Source organism: Mixophyes fleayi, chromosome 1 (assembly GCF_038048845.1).
Source record: "Mixophyes fleayi isolate aMixFle1 chromosome 1, aMixFle1.hap1, whole genome shotgun sequence".
Taxonomy (NCBI): domain Eukaryota; kingdom Metazoa; phylum Chordata; class Amphibia; order Anura; family Limnodynastidae; genus Mixophyes; species Mixophyes fleayi.
The window spans coordinates 445,260,318-445,277,587 of NC_134402.1; the positions used below are offsets into that span (position 1 = coordinate 445,260,318).

At 42.7% G+C, this 17,270-nt stretch overlaps 1 protein-coding gene across 5 annotated transcripts in view; it reads right to left on the reverse strand.

Annotated features, from left to right (window-relative positions):
- CTIF (cap binding complex dependent translation initiation factor) overlaps positions 1-17,270 on the reverse strand; it is a 154,324-nt gene that overhangs the window by 22,849 nt on the left and 114,205 nt on the right. The gene's annotated exons all lie outside the window — the stretch shown is intronic.

Here is a 17,270-nt window from a genome sequence, read left to right on the forward strand (position 1 = left end):
GGTGACTGCTCCCTTTTGCAATGTAACAAGTTCCGAAAAATAGTTTTTTTCGGGAACTTGTCTTTCCAGCTGGCGTACATTATCATATATGAGAAATCTCAGTGCTGTCAGCTCTGCTCCGAAGAGCAGAGCTGGACAGCGCATGTGTGGAGGGATCATGTGATCCCTCCCTGTCACTCACAGCTCTCTCTCTGCAACGATAGTTGCAGAGACAGAGAGGGGATCTTTGTGCGCATGTCCAGTTCTTGGAACTGGACATGCGCAATTGAAGAATGAAGAGAAGACCCAGAGACAGCGCTTCCGAAGAGGGGGGTAAGTATGATTTTTTACATCACAGAAACAGCAGTTTTTCGGAACTGCTGTTTCTGTGCAGGGTTGTACATAAATGTGAGAAATAGTTCAATCCTTATCATTGTGATAAGGATTGAAAACTATTTTTCACTTTATGTTAATATTGATAAATGTGCCCCTGAGTCTCACTGGTTTACGTTTGCTATGGAGGACTGCATCTAATCCTCTCCTGAACAGAAGCAGCAATGACTGCAGGGTGGAGCCGGGCGTCAGAGAGAACGCAATCTCTACGACACCGGGGTATTCTCAGCTCATCGTTCTAAGGACGTCTGGCCGCACGCACCCAAGAATGAAGAGCGTGGGACGCTATCTTAACTTGCTGCCTGGTGATTGGTCTCAGGAAATATTACAGGGTCATAAAGCTCAGCCAAACGGTTACAGAGGAAGTTTCTTACAAATCTGTGGTCTTCTTTGGTATACAAGGGACGGGGGCGTAACTGGGGCAGAGCTACATGTGCCCCGCTCACAGCGCAAAGCCGAGGAACTAATCGTGTCTTTTTTATAATCATGGTTTATGTTACACACATATAAAACAAATAGGTTTTTCAAACTAGGCTGCTGCTCTCGTAATTGTGGCAGAGACAAGGACATACAGTCTCCCGCTCACAGTAATTGTTCTCGGTAACTGGCAAGGAACTGTAGAGCACATAGGTGGGTATGTTCCTGAATTTCAACATCTGCTGCCACACGGCCAGTCCCAATGCCAACCGCCTTCCTCTCCAGACACGAGTCCTATTACTGGCATCCTCAAGTGCCCAGCACTTCCTAAAACTCTCTCTCCACAATAGAATTCCAAGACTCTTCCTTCATTTTGGGGGAAGCACCGCATTCCGAATGGACTGTCTCCCAGGCTTCAAAGGGAATAAGTTACAGTAAAACAAGAGTCCCAGACAGAGACACACGGTACATGTGACCTCTGACTCCGCTTACTGAGTATTTACCAAAGGGAAAGATCATCATCACCGGCTCATTAAGAGTCTGTCTCAAGCAGCTTTTACAAAGAAAGTGGATAGGAATTCGTGGAGCGCCAGCTATAGTCCAGAAGGGCCGCTTGGTCTTTCTGTGGGGAATATTAAGTAACGCGCGTTAAAGCAATCACGGAAAAAGTTGGTAACAAACTATGGACTTTAATTTCTAAATGCATTCTAGTGTTAATTATCGGATGCCACAAAAACGCCAAAAATGTAACTTCATTTGAGCTTTCGATCTTTACGGATGACAGGCGAACAGTTTATTAAAGGGCCGCAGTGTTTCTAGCGGACAGTGTGCGGCTTTTATTGGCAAAAAGGATTGATGCGCGGCAAATAGAAAATGCCAGGATTTCATTCCTTGTCACGGTCTTCATTAAGTGTTTACAGTCAGCCAGTATGATCCCACAGGACCAGAGAATGATAATTTAACGCTAGAAGTGGTCAGTGGAGACACGCTAACAAAAGATCCAAGGATCCGTCCGTAAATTATATTAGAGGTCATCAAAGAGTTCTGTGATTATATTTTAGGAGTCATTTTTTCCATTAACTCCTCATCCTTACCCCGCGGTTTGTTTCTATGTTTGAATGACTGGGGTGTGCCAACAAGGGGTTAACCTGAGGCAGAACGTTTTGATGGGCAGCAAACTGAAGGGAATTGGTTTAAAAACAAACATTTTTTTGATGCAAAAGACTAAATTAGTGATATGTGTCTCTTTGGTAGATCTAATGATTACTAGATGAATCTTTGTATAAACTACCATATATTAGCTATATGCACTTTAAAAGTTACAAAGGATGAAAAGGGAACCACTTCATTCACCGCAGAATGGCTGGGCATACATTATACACGTTGACCACACTCTACTGTTGAGTGCTCACTGTTGCTAACCAATCGATCAGGACGCCCCAACTGTTGCTAACCAATCGATGAGGACGCCCCAACTGTTGCTAACCAATCGATGAGGACGCCCCAACTGTTGCTAACCAATCGATGAGGACGCCCCAACTGTTGCTAACCAATCGATGAGGACGCCCCAACTGTTGCTAACCAATCGATCAGGACGCCCCAACTGTTGCTAACCAATAAATCACGTGACGCCCCACTGTTGCTAACCAATAAATCACGTGACACCCCACTGTTGCTAACCAATCACGTGACGCCCCACTGTTGCTAACCAATAAATCACGTGACGCCCCACTGTTGCTAACCAATAAATCACGTGACGCCCCACTGTTGCTAACCATTAAATCACGCGACACCCCACTGTTGCTAACCAATCACGTGACGCCCCACTGTTGCTAACCAATAAATCACGTGACGCCCCACTGTTGCTAACCAATCGATCACACAGCGCCCCACTGTTGCTAATTGATCACGTGACGCCCCACTGTTGCTAACCAATCGATCACACAGCGCCCCACTGTTGCTAATTGATCACGTGATGCCCCACTGTTGCTGACCAATCGATCATATGACACCTCACTGTTGCTAACCAATCACATGACGCCCACTGTGACGGGATGCTCCAAGCCTCCCTCCCTTTTCTGTGAATGCCAACTGACCCGGGCAATGTGTGAGGGCATCTCAGCTCCCAGAATGGTCCAAAAATTGTTGGATGGGGACTCCTGTCATCGTCCTAGTGGCACTAAACCATAAAAGGAGCGTAGTAGTCAAGCGACGATGTGGCTGGTTCAAGTGGGAGCGCCACATCACCCAGAGGCGGGTTTAGCCCACAACCCTCCCCTGGGTGGTGAAACTTGTCTCCCAATATGCCCGGCAATCAGGACAGACCCCTAGGACAGAAAGTGTGACAGTCTATTAATGACAGCAGAACAAGCAGTTTGCATAAATATTATCTACTAAAAAACAAAACAATGTACATTATTCATTGAGTTATATATGAGAGTCGCCTCAGACACACAACTTACAGTTAATAACACAATTTTCCTTTAGTGAATGGGCCTAGTGGCAATGGGTTCATCTGGTACAAGAGGTAATCAAACATTGCTGCCCAAAGTCTGTGGAAAATAGGTTAATGGTCGGGAGCAAGAGGCGTCTGGTAGCTTCTTTCCATGTATTAAAAGGGATTTTGGGTCCCGTTGGCTGCATGACACTACGACAATAAGCTCCAGGAAATCCTCGCCCCTAATGCAATGGAGTCATTGAGAGAAAATTCTTAAGTTGCTTTTCAGACTGACTGGGATTAAAGGAAGCTGACTCTGTGACAGATGGCCGGGCTCAGAGACGGAGGCATTAGGCTGGCACAGTCTGCGGGGTGACAAAGACATCAGCAAAGTAGACGGGAAGACAGCGCCAGTCACAATAACACAAGGGGGGGGGGGATAGCTGGATGACAATTAAACATTTGTTAACTAATTAGTGTTTTGTCAGCCTAAAGCCCTGCGTTAATTCCTCTAAGAACGCTCAGGGCGACGTTACAGGACTTATTTAAGCAGATTTGGACGAGGTGGCTAAAGACCGCCCGGACGCACATTTGAATTATTTTATACTCGTGTTATTTGTAGGTTATTATGACAATTGGGATTAAGCTTTTGGGGAGGGCACAGTTTTTAAATCAAGACGAAGCTGAAAAATAACTTTATTTTTCCCCGACGTGTACCCGCCGTACTGTCAGCTAAACAGACATCCATGATAATTCAGCCGTCCATCAAGTCCCAGGGAACCAATGTCCTGACTAAGGCAGCATGTGCTACAGTAATACGTGTCCCCACCACGGGATCATCATACATGGTTATTCAGCTCAGCGGTAACGGGCACATGGGTTCAATATTTCTGGTTTGAAGTCAAAATAATACCCTTTATTTCCTCCCAAAACGCTATCGTAGGTCTTATTTCAGGAATAATTATTCTACAACACCAGGGTGATGTGACTTAGCGGCAAAGATGGGATAAGTGTTATGATCATGTTTGGGCAGCCAAGGCAAACAAGTAAAAATGGAAAGCTAAAGATGAATAAATAGCATTCTTTATGTTTTCAGCATTATGGTTGATTACACAAGACCCACATTATTTCTTGTGGATATTATTCTCCTTTTATTATCAATCTGACGGAGACATTTAGAAGTACTGCAAATATATTTTATTTCACCTTTTGCTCCTAGCTCATACTTGTCAACTTTTCCTTGTTGGCTTCAGGGAGATCCCGGTGGAGGTGGGCGTGCGGGGGCGGAGCTTGATGAATCACATCATTTTGGCACCGCCCCCTAAACGATTGTCACAATTTTGGCCAATTACAGCAGGGGGTGGGGCTAAGATGACGATATTTGCGTCATTAAGCCCCACCCCCCACTTATCTATTGCAGGGGTGAGTACCGGGAGGTTGCCCTGCTCTCCCGGGCGGTCTTCCAGACATTCCGGGAGAGTAGGCAACTATGCGTTAAACAAAAGCAGCTGATGAATCTCTAGAGAGTGAATTGTCTTTTACATTTCTGTCTCCATTACTGAAGTCAGGTTGTCTTACCTGTCAGTCTTTGATTAAATCTTGGTCTCCCTGAAAATGGCCACCTCCATAGGCATCAATACATGGACATAGGACACAATTTCTGAACTATGTCACCATGCCACAGATGGCGAAACCAACCACGTCTTGTACTGGCTCAGTATCAGGGAGAATGCCAGACTCTTCAGGGAGTGAGGGAGATCACCCCTATTTCAGGGAGAGTTGACAAGTATATACTAGCTACAGGGGAGACGGATGTGACATTCTGCTTCCTATTTTTCTATTGCTTTATCTGTGATCAATCAATTGATTTCTAACATTTTTGCTGTTTAATTCACAGTATTTGCCCATGTACGTGCACCATAAGAGCGTATTTTTTGTGGATGACGAGAATTCACCAAAAAAATAGTGCTACAATATCACTACACACAGTAACCTCCCTCTATGGATTGGTTTGTATTGGATTATAATGTACGTACATATTATACAGAGCTGTGCACAATGTGGCCTTTTTACAAAGACTGGGTAATGATATTAACAACATTTTGGTTATTATGCAAATCACCACCACAGAACAACCACGGGACTTCCCTGTGTAACAGACTTGTGAGTCAGCTACAGACAATGTCCTATAAAGCAGACAGGAGTGGTTCACAGGTGCGTGTGCAATCCACACGGAACATGGGCAAGACGGGGATAGGCTGTGAATGTTTACTGGCATCCTGGCAACTGTCTCTGGCGGGACATTCCGCGCACAGCCGTGTGACGCAGGCGTAGAGACTAGCCGCCATTCACATAACCTGTTTCCTAGTTAGAAATTGTGACGCTCATTGCGATTCCGTTCTCATAGTACCTGATGAATCGGATCAGTTGCTAACACAGTTGTCAGGGAGCAGGGGTAAATTACCCCAAATGGGGTAAAAATGAAACTCCTGGGGGTAATGCCGCCGATTCACATGATGTCGGTTGGATCGTAGACCCCTTTAAATGTGAAATTGCTGTTATACCAGAAGAGCCTCAAGGGTTGGCAGAGGCACTTCTTGAGCTGCGATGTAATAATGAAGCACGTATTGCATTTGAAAACAAAGCAGATCTGTCATATTTTTGGATGACAACAGCTGTAAAGGCATCAAATTTGCACATGAGGAGGCAGTCAAAAAGTTGCTGCCTTTTGCAACAACCTACCATTACGAACAAAGATTTTCCACTCTAACAAACATAAAAACAAAGCAGATAAATCGATTGGACGCTGAAGACTGTATCCAAATTGCTCCGACATCAAAATGCCCCAATATTGATGCTCTCGTATCAAAAATGAAGCAACATCATTTCTCCAAAACCTGAAGTTTTGAAGTTGAAGCTTTCAAAGAAATTTTGAATAGATTCAATAAAATTTTGAATTCCAATAATTAATAATATATGATTTCCTTCCTTTCAAATCAAGGGGGTAACGTCAGCGTATCTAAATATATTTGGGGGTAAAAGGTAAAAAAGTTCCCTGACCCCTGAGCTAACGGATAGGGTTATATGCCTAACAACAAAAATCACAAAGCTTACGACCGGCTGCAGTAACCAAGAACTTTTCCGCCTTGCAGAAAGCGATCCCTGCATTCTACGCTGTGCTGCTTAGGAGTCTCTGTTTTTAGGTTTAATTGGGAAAAAACAAAACAGGAAGCATTATCCTAAATAGAGAGCCATAATTATGAAACGTGGACGCAGCGGAACTAGAAGACACAGGAGGGGAGAAGCGGTCTGAGACTCCGACCTGACCAGCAGGGGAAGGGTTAACACCGGCTGTTTTTATCCACTTTCTGATCCGCATCCCAGATTGCTATTGCTGGATGCTGTGAGAATCCGACTGGAGGTGGATCACAGCAGGATTTGGGAGTCCCACCCTGCAAATGCTGACCTGTAATTCACCGAGCCCAGATATAAACGCTTCCCCAATTAAAGCTGCTTTTTTTTATTTATAGAGGAGAGAATAACTTGGCGTTTCTTTTATTGGAGATGCTGAGGCCGGGCTGGACTGGAATATAAATAATGTCAGAGTGTTCCTGGCAGTGGTGTCCAGCTCCGTGGCTCACACAATGTGCACTGTAGTGTTGGTGGTTTGGAGGTAGGCGCAGCCTCACGTCATCAGTCGCAACATGAGTTTCTGCCATGAGGTAACAGTAGGGTGACTGGAGTACTAAAGATCCTGTCACACACACAGCGCGGAGGCACCAATGACCAAGGACGCAGCTTCTCACCTCACTAGGAACCAGTGACATCACAGAGACTGATCTTCTTTGCATATTGGCTCAGCACACAAAATGGCTGCCTGGGCAACAGGTGATATCAAAAGAAAAACTGCGGACTGTACAGCATACTTGCCAACTCTCCCGGAAAGTCCGGGAGACTCCCGAAATTCGGATCAGTCTCCCGGGGGAGCTGGCATTTCTCCCGGATCTAAGATTTCTCTGTGAATCGCGCCATTTTGGAGGGCGGGAGGGGGCGGGGCGAGGCCAATCACGTCATTTTGGCCCCGCCCCACGAGACGTACAGTACGGGTTCGCGAGGGGCGGGGCCAAAATTACGCGATTGGCTTCGCCCCCTCCAGTCACGCCCCCAACTCCCGGAAGCAAGTTTCCGGGAGTTGGCAAGTATGCTGTACAGTAAAGACTGACAATTAAATCCAGGGAGTATATTTACTAAACTGCCAGTTTGAAAAAGTGGAGATGTTCCTACCTATAGCAACCAATCACATTCTAGTTATTATTTACTTAGTACATTCTACATCATGACAGCTAGAATCTGATTGGTTGCTATAGGCAACATCTCCACTTTTTCAAACCCGCAGTTTAGTAAATATACCCTCATAAGTACAAAAAGATAATACATATGTCTAAAACACAAGTGATGCACACTGCACTGGCACATGGCACGTATGAGGGGAATAAAATAGCAGTTTTCTGTGTACCCAGTGAATGTATTGCAGTTTTACAAAAACAAATTTATATGGATGCAGCAATTTGTGATTCATATTTTAGTGGAGCCGGGCTGATGTGTAGACATAACGTCAGACAGAGATCATGCAACAAAAATGGATGACCTGGTACAACAACCAATCACAGTCGCTTGCATCCATCACGTGACAACACAGACATTTATGAGACCAGTAAACAGGTAACTGGGCTAAAAAGGAGCTTTCGTCATAGCAACGAACCAGACGTCGGCTTTCATTTTCTAAAGTGTAGTAGAAAATTGTCAGTGAAGATCTGATTGGCTGCTATTGATTACAGCACCTTTTAAACTGTAAAAGTGTTTTTTTTGTGTCATCAAAAGTAAAAATTAAAAAAAAATCAAAAAAATCTACACTTCTACAATGTCACCTAATTAAAAGGTAACCAAATCTTCCTGCAATCTTTATTTGGCTGCTGCATGTCAGACAAAAAAGTGACAGGATAATAAAGTAGGGACAAGAATAAGCTGCAACAAAAGTAGAGTGTTAAACAAAGCTGGTAGTGGCGCCATCTAATGGCGGCACACAGAATTACAGAGAATCTTACAAAGCAGTTTGACATGGGGATGGGATCAGGATTCGGATTATGACACTTGATCATTACAACTACTGAATTATAAACAATATAGTTCTATATTTCAGGTTGCTGAGACTTTACTGCTCTGGTTTATTCAGGATAGAATTGTCCAAAGTGACCAGACACTAATGCACATGGAAAAAAAGTTGCTGTAACCATAGTGATCAATTAGATTAAAAGGTCTCATTAGCTGAAATAGGTTATATAGAGTTTTCCAGTGACCAGTTTTCATACAGCATTGAGTCCTTAACAGTACAGAGTGCTTGGGAGATTAGTAAATATACACAGAAATAGGGAATACCATTTTTAACATTTAGTAAAACTCCAGGGGGTAAATGTATCAAGCTGCGAGTTTCCATCAGATTTGAAAAGTTTAGATGTTGCCCATAGCACCCAGATTTCAGTTATTTATTTAGTACATTCTACAAAATAACTAGAATCTGATTGGTTGCTATAGACCACATTTCCGCTTGTCAAACCCGCAGCTTGATAGATTTACGCCGAGATGTTTCTACAGGCACACATTACCCTGCATTAACACTGAAGCACTTCATGCTCCATTAAAAAATCCCAAAATTCCTATGAGCTTTGTTCAGACTGTACACATTATAATAATTTTTTTTACAATATTCTGTAGAGACCACCATTTTGGAAAGTGAGAATGCAGCCCAGCTATTCACCAGGAGCCAGTGACATCACTTAGAATGCAGCCTATCCAGTCACTAGAAACTAGTGACATCACTTAGAATGCAGCCTATCCAGTCACTAGGAACCAGTGACATCACTTAGAATGCAGCCTATCCAGTCACTAGGAGCCAGTGATATCACTGAGAATGCAGCCTATCCAGTCACTAGGAACCAGTGACATCACTGAGAATGCAGTCTATCCAGTCACTAGGAGCCAGTGATATCACTGAGAATGCAGTCTATCCAGTCACTAGGAACCAGTGACATCACTGAGAGTGCAGCCTATCCAGTCACTAGGAACCAGTGACATCACTGAGAATGCAGCCTATCCAGTCACTAGGAACCAGTGACATCACTGAGAATGCAGCCTATCCAGTCACTAGGAGCCAGTGACGTCAGTGAGCCCCTTCGTGACTAATATTCATGAGGTCAGTGGTTACTAGAGAACGGATAGGCTGCATTCTCAAACATTGGTTTAAACCACAAATCGGCAGCTTTCCCTATGCTTCAGCAATAGTACTCTTTAAAACAATTTTTTAAACATGTCAGTACCAAGACTGAAAGCATATAGCCATCAGAATAATACTTCAATATAGTGTTCTTTAAGAACAGGCTTAAGTGACCATTGGCTTTACAGCTGCTGTTGCACTACAATTCCCAGCATGCCCTGGCCACACCACATGGAAAATTAGCTTGCTTTATAATATTAGTAAAATTATGTTTTATGGCACAAGCCTTTCAATAGGGCATAAATCTGTCACATAAAACGTCTCAGCATTTGCTCAGGAACACTGTGTACATTACACCATATATAAACGTAGGCCCCCTGTGTACGCTCTCTGTATAGGTCAATAGGTGAATGTGTATTATAAGGATTAGGGCGCCCCCTACTGTAAAGGTGGAGGTCTCCTGGGATGTCTGTGACCTATATAACAGCCTCTGGAGTGCTTCATATTGTAAGGAGCGTATTACCCCATATATAACAGACAGAAGGTCACAAAATAAACATTATTTGTGTATTATTCAAATATTATACACTAAGATTAGAAGCATTTCATCTGGTAATGAGAACAGCAATTAAATTGTTAAATGTATTGTTCTTTACTGTACGTCTACACTAGGCCTCCGACTATTCAGATGTAAAGGAGAAAATCACTGAATGTAACATTTCACCCTTAATAATGATACGAAGGGTGATGGTTTCTTGGTGTTCAATAATTACCAATGATATATAATAAATAAGGAAATGGAGTTACTGACAGATATAAGACAAAACACGCACACTGTATGTAACAGGGCATTACGTAGTAAAGGTAAGTATATATAAGTATATATGTCTCACTGATAATACAATGCTCCCTCTCTACACCCCATTCTAACACAACAGTCTCTGACCACAAGCTGAATTCTCTTACAAAATTGTTCAAATATATTCATTGTATGACAGAATGACAGAAGGCATTACAAAGAGGGAGCATTATATTTGGGGATGTCTTCCGGCCGTCTGCAGGATGATACAAAGTTTCACTTATGCACATTTCACATTTTGGGTTTAATTTCACTTCATGGAGTATGCGAGGAGCAGCAGAGAGTGACAGGGATTGCTGGGACTTTTAGTCCTGCCACAGTTTGCATAATATATATATATATATAACCTTTAACTGTAAGGGTCACCCTCCTCCCGTGTGGTCCCCGTATCCGGGACTCGTCCCTGGCGCCCTCTGCCACCGGTGACTGTCCGCTCCCCAGGGCTGAACACTAAATGAATTCCTCTGATTGTTGCGATGTGTCAGTAACGGCGACTGGACGGACGCTGTGGCTCGGCCGTAGATTAGCGCCCTTGGTAAGGGGAGCAGGGAAGTTTATTCTTAAATGACCATTAAAGAAGAACTCTGGGCGAAATTTATGACATGGTATCATCATTATATTATTATTATTATTATACAACAAGGGACCTTCTTTAGCTCTGTGTTAGGAATCCTTACACACTTCACATCCTTTAACCGCGAAAAAGGGGCGTATATTTATCCTTAATCTCAGTAATAAGGTAAAACAATACATACAATCAAAGAGACACCTATATGTAACATATCAGCATTATAAACAAGCATTACAAGCTACAACAAAGAAATCTGACAGCAGGACGGAGCTGGGGCCACGTACGGCCCTAGGGCGCCTGTCGCCCAAGACTGTTTTAGCCCCATACAGGTGACTATTGCTACTGGTTAATAAATCTTATTTTTGCATGGTGCACTCAGGAGAGGGCAGACCGGCTATTAGTTGCCCTGTCCAGCTGCAACCTGTGAATCATACAGATTATTCTTCTGGTAAGTTTGTACAACTTCCACAATGCAATAAATCATAGGTTCCCAATCAGAGCGGCCAACGCTACATCTCACTAATTGTATCCTGACAATCGTGGAATAAACAGAACTCTAATGATGAGCAGAGATGGCCACATACATACAGACCAGGTTACATCCGATAACCTGCAATGAACACAGAACAGACACATCTTTCTTTCCATCCTTTCAATGTAAAACGTTTATCCATATTCCTGTGACCCATCCAAAACTGTTCTGGCGACGCTCTGCTTGGGAATTACAGAAGTGGAAGAGATATAATGTTCAGCTGCTGTAGTTACGACAGTATGGACAAAATAGGAAGTTGTAGGGGCCAAATATCAAAATAATAAAATTAAATGTACTTTAAAAAAAATAAAAATAAAATAAGAACAGACAACGCAGCCCCCTCCTCAGTCGCTGGCCTGTTCTCCGTAATTTCATATCTGGCAAACTATTTTTAAAAAAGGTTTTTCCACCTTCCAAGGACTTATTTACACTCCTGCAATTCTGTTGCTTTCATCCACTTCTTTATATCATCAGCACACACAGCTGTTTGGTTCTATTACCCACCACCCCTGTGGGATACAATACAAAAGCTGCTGCCTGGATACAATGCAGAAAACACTGCAGAGCCGTGTCGTAACCCACGGCAACAAACACAAACATCTCTGATGATGTAAATACATGTCTAAGAAGCACAGAGGAATGTTATGGTGTGTGTGTGTGTAAATGTATTATATATATCTCCTGTATACAACGCAGCCTTGACGACTAGCCAGCGGCCCAGGACACTCTATCCAACGTAACTTGGAAGAAGGTGATCATTTCTCCGTAAGCCGGCTGCAGACATGGGCTCAGCTGATTTTCCCAATGCCCTGGTCAAGAACCGCGAGTGTCTCTTCTACATAATCACTTCCCACTTAGCGCTCAAGGTCACCCGAAGGACATGCAGCTATCCAATATCCTTCATGTTTTTTTATGGTTCTAACTGGTTGATGCTATTGAAAATCCCTCTAACATACCAGTTGGCAATCTGCAGTATCTGTAGCGAGAGACACATGGTCTCTATTAGAGATGTTTTACCAGCATCGTCCTGCTAAGTTCTATAACAGCTGTCAGTGCGGACAGGACCTCCGGGAACTATCAACTTGATGTGGGAATAAAAGTATTAAATACATCTCATTCCCTGTTCTACATGACGGAATCGGCAGCTACATCGGTGCTGCTCGGTAATCTGTGCTACGTTTTTTATGCCAGCTTGTTAAAAGTTTGCATTCCTGCTGAGAAAGAAACAAATCGCAGACTGGTGCAACTGTGAGGTTTACCTTGAGCAATTCAGTTATTAAGTCTATAATTATTTTATCAAAGGTAACAGACTTAGAAAGGCATCTAATCTCTCTGCCTGTCTGTATTACCCAGTATTGTTTTATTAATGTGTTGTATTTAGACTGTAAGCTCCAATGGGGCAGGGACTGATGTGAGCGAGTTCTCCGTACAACGCTGCAAAATTAGTGGCGCTATATAAATAAATGGTGAGGACGATCATGATTGTTCCCAATTGTGTGCTATGAAATTTGCATGGGCTATATAAATGTCAATGATGTTGATAATGATTAAAGCAATAAAAAACGAAATTATATAACATATAACATATAAACTATTCGAGAAATTATATAATATAAATAGAATTATGAAAAACTATGTACTATGGAGCCGAATATTATAACCGAAATAACGGAAGTGTTTATTCTAAATATGTTCCCTGTACTCTGTCATTTAGCAGGTTGCCATGTTAGGAGGGAGGTGCTTGTTTATCTGAGCCAGCAGGGTGGGACTGACAGGCTTGTAGTACTACACTGTAAGAGTTTCTTCAGCGGTATGGAGTGTGGATGCAATACTGGACTTTGTAATGCTAGTGTAAATAGATTTAACATTGGTCCTGTCAGCCAGCACACTTAATATATAAAATGTAGTACTTTTAAACATCTTTCTATTTAAACATATTTATGTTCACCATATGCTATTTTGTTGCGTTGAATTGCTTTGTGCCGAATTCCTATTCCGTACGGATATGATCTGAGAAGTTATAATTATAACTCTCCATATCTAACGGTTTATAAAACACATTGTATAAAAGGTCTTCATTTACATATCATTACCCATAGTTCTCGCTGCAGACTTCTAGGTGGAAATGATGGCTTTGGACTGGCTGAGATGCATAAGTACTTTATTTACCTAACTTGAAGGGTCAGACTTTTATTTATACACAAACAACGCTCCTTATTTTATACTAGAAGCTGAAAAACGTATTTCTCCCCGTAGAACTAATAGGTAGCAGAAAAGTATCACTGACCGCTTATAAAAAAATGCATATCTGTCACATATCAAGATAAATTGCCTTTCACCTAAATATTGCACATACCAATCTATATTAAATTGGCAGGGTGGTTGTTAACTGATACTTAATAGGGAAGCACAAACGAAGAGCAGGAGACGGGAGCATTACAACAGGACGAGGTCTCAACTGCTGACTCTAAAAGAGAGAGAGGAAAAAAAAAAAGTTTTACTTTGGGGAAAGTTCGCTGCACACGTTCGTAAGACAAAAACACCTACAGGCTGTAGGATAATACATTCTATATACGGCTGTGCCCATAATATAACCCTGTACCAGAGACACAGACGGTCTCTCTCCCATGGTCATGTACAAGCTGTACCGGCATAAAGACAAACAAACCTCGTCTTGTGCAGACGACTTGTTGTGTTCCAGTTATTCAGAAGAGACGCATTTCTATTCTGGCTGAAAGCTCCCGGGTGAAGGATCTCTACCGACTGGTTTGCAGATTAAATGATGTTGTTTATTTTAAAGAAATATGCAGAATAGAAAACAAACAAACAAAAAAATCCTCAATTAAATTTTCTTTCTACAGTATTGAGCATTGCTCGCACTTAGCAGGGAAAACACTTTTCATAAAAAAATACCAGATTAGAAAAGGCCGCCGCAACCACGTGTAGGAGACAGGTGCAGCGTAATGCTTATTTCAGAGTGACCCGAGGTGTGACGAAGTGACTATATACACTGCAACTGGCCCCCTTGTGGCCAACAGCCACTTTTTGGCCCTCCTACCCCCCCACTGCCACTTTTCAGGCCCCCCTAGACCCCCCACTGCCACTTTTTAGCCCTCCTAACCCCTCCCCCCCCCACCACTGCCACTTTTCGGCCCCCCCTAGACCCCCCCACTGCCACTTTTCATACCTTCTCCCTACCACAGGCACTTGTTCCACTCAGAAACAGAAACTCCTGTTCCTATGAAGTTATTGTCTTGTAAAGTCAAGCGGGAATTGTACAATTTCCTACATTTGGCCTCTAGTAGGTCTGTTCTATAGCAGACTATGGCTCATATATTTCAGATCACCTCAGTTGCCTCGCTAATGAACGGATGGGTTTCTGCCTCTTCCTAACCAGACCTCTTTTCGCGATGAGTTAAACACACACAATTTCCACTGATTAACAGACAAAAATCCGGGGTCGTCCCCTTTCTATGATGTTTTTTGGGTCACATTATTTGTACATGGCTGGTAAAGCTGCTCTGCAGGTAGGGTAAAGAACACATCATCCTACCCAGGGTGCCTCCAGGTAAGGTGATGGCAGGAGCAGCCCCCTCCATGGTCTGTCTGCAGAGGCTGCTGCAGCTTCCTATTGGTCCGCCCGTGCACACCCCAATCACAGCTATTATATAGCGGTGAGCCCAGAAAGATTTGGGGGTGCTCTTAACCACTGAAGGGGAGGACATCTGGAAAAACATTCTGTTCCCAGGGTATCACTAAGGGGAAGTACTATGCTGAAAACTGCTGCTTTACAGGAGAATTTCATTCACAGCTAGAATTGTCCTAAAAACTCTACTTACACCCAGTAGTAGCATTGTGGGGTCCCATACTACGAGCGTCTCCAATCCCTTCTATCGAAATGTCTCCAATGCACAATTCTACTAGCAGAATGAGGGGAACCAGAACTTATTTTCACATATTTCGTAATTTTTTTTTCTTTTTTCAAATGTGTGACGTTCACAACAATGAAATAACTGGGTGACTTACTATTACAGCCGGATGATTGTAATATAGCCAAAGTGCAACTTTAAAAAGCGACCAATGCATACAGGCCGGCATTAGTTGTTTTCTAGAGTTGCCGAGATTCGGGATAGATCTAGACGGTGTATCACCTGCACAGAGGATTCCAATCCCTACTTGAGTTGTGTTTCCGTGGCAATGCCAACGCTGTGGCACAACTTACGTACTGGCAAACACAGCTCACACTGATGCCCATTAACCAGGCACACTATAGGAGGTTGTCTTTTTGTGTAGGCTGTTGGGGCACTAAGGTATAAAAAAACCTGCTTGGGAAAGAGGTGAGCACCTAAGAGGTTACAGTCATTTGTTTCCTTACCGAAAAACCAAACAGGTAAGTAGGGACCAGTAAAATCCATGTTCAGTATGCAATTAAACTTCTAAAACAATACGGCTATTAACTGCTCACTGTTTACTTGTTGTGGTGACGACTTCAGTCCCAACTAACCTTCTTTTAAACCTCCGAAGAGATCTGCAACAGAGCAGCCTGCAGAATATTTTTAGGGCTCACTTTCAAAAGGTTTAACCATGGGTGCCCAGACCCGCGAGTCCTTTTTTGAGACGAGCCTGTCTAGTTTATCAGCAGAGAGGTGCAAGACGCACATCCTTATGTTTAAGCTGTTGGTGGAAACGGTCGTTAAGGAAAGCAGTGTGCAATTACAACCACAGTGATGTTCTCTCTAATAATACTTTGCTATGCATACTTCGCATGGAGACAACTCTCTTCTAAAAAGAGAACATGGATTTCAACCATCCATGTGATCCAAGGAATAAATGTCAGCTATCAGGAGCCGATTAGCAGTGGGAATACAGCTGTGCTATGCACTTATAACAGAAGCACTAGGGATAAGAGACTTATTTTTATTATCATTTCAACGGCGCCGTCCGAGTCACTTGTGCAACTCAGCAAGGAAGACAGAGGCAGATAATCACATGAACCAAGATATCTGCTGCTGATGTCTTTCCTGCATCGCGGTCACTGCCTTGTACCCATCGCCGTGCCGGATATTTGCTAAAAGTTGATTTTTTTTCTGCTCTGTGGTTACAATCAGTTTCCCCAGAAAATAAAAAGTTGCACTGAGCGAGTTGTTCTGTCTGCGCTGCCTGATCCAGGAGCCAACTAGTAACATCATTGAGACTCTGTCACTTAGTCCTTGGCTCACAGAATGTCTGTAGGTAACAAGTCCACTTTAAAAAGGACATCTCCACGTTATGTGACAGCAAGTAGGGCCCCCACCCCTTTCTCTGATGCCTTCCCCCATCAATGACTGCCAATAGAGCTGGTCGCATGGACGACTTGAAAACGAACGTCTGTTAAAAGTACCTTGTACTTTGTCTTCTCTTCTAACCCAGCATTAACACTCAGGAATACTGCAGACAACATCGAAACTGACACAAAGAGCATGAAAGGGAAGAGTTTGTGTACATGTCTATTTACATACATTTTTTTTTTTTTTTTACTACCAGCGTTAATGGGCACTTAGCAACATATGTGAACACCTCATTTCAACTCCTGTATTCCTGGGTCGTGACCAGGTCCTGGAGGTCTAAAAATATGACAGAGCAGGAAATAGACGTGACAGACCCAACACCCAACTAATAAATAGCCCATATAGAGGAACTGCGTGGGAATAATAATAAAAAATTATAAATATATATATATATATATAATATATAATATATATATATATATATATATATATATATATATATATATATATATATATATATTCTCCAATCATTTATTTATTTATT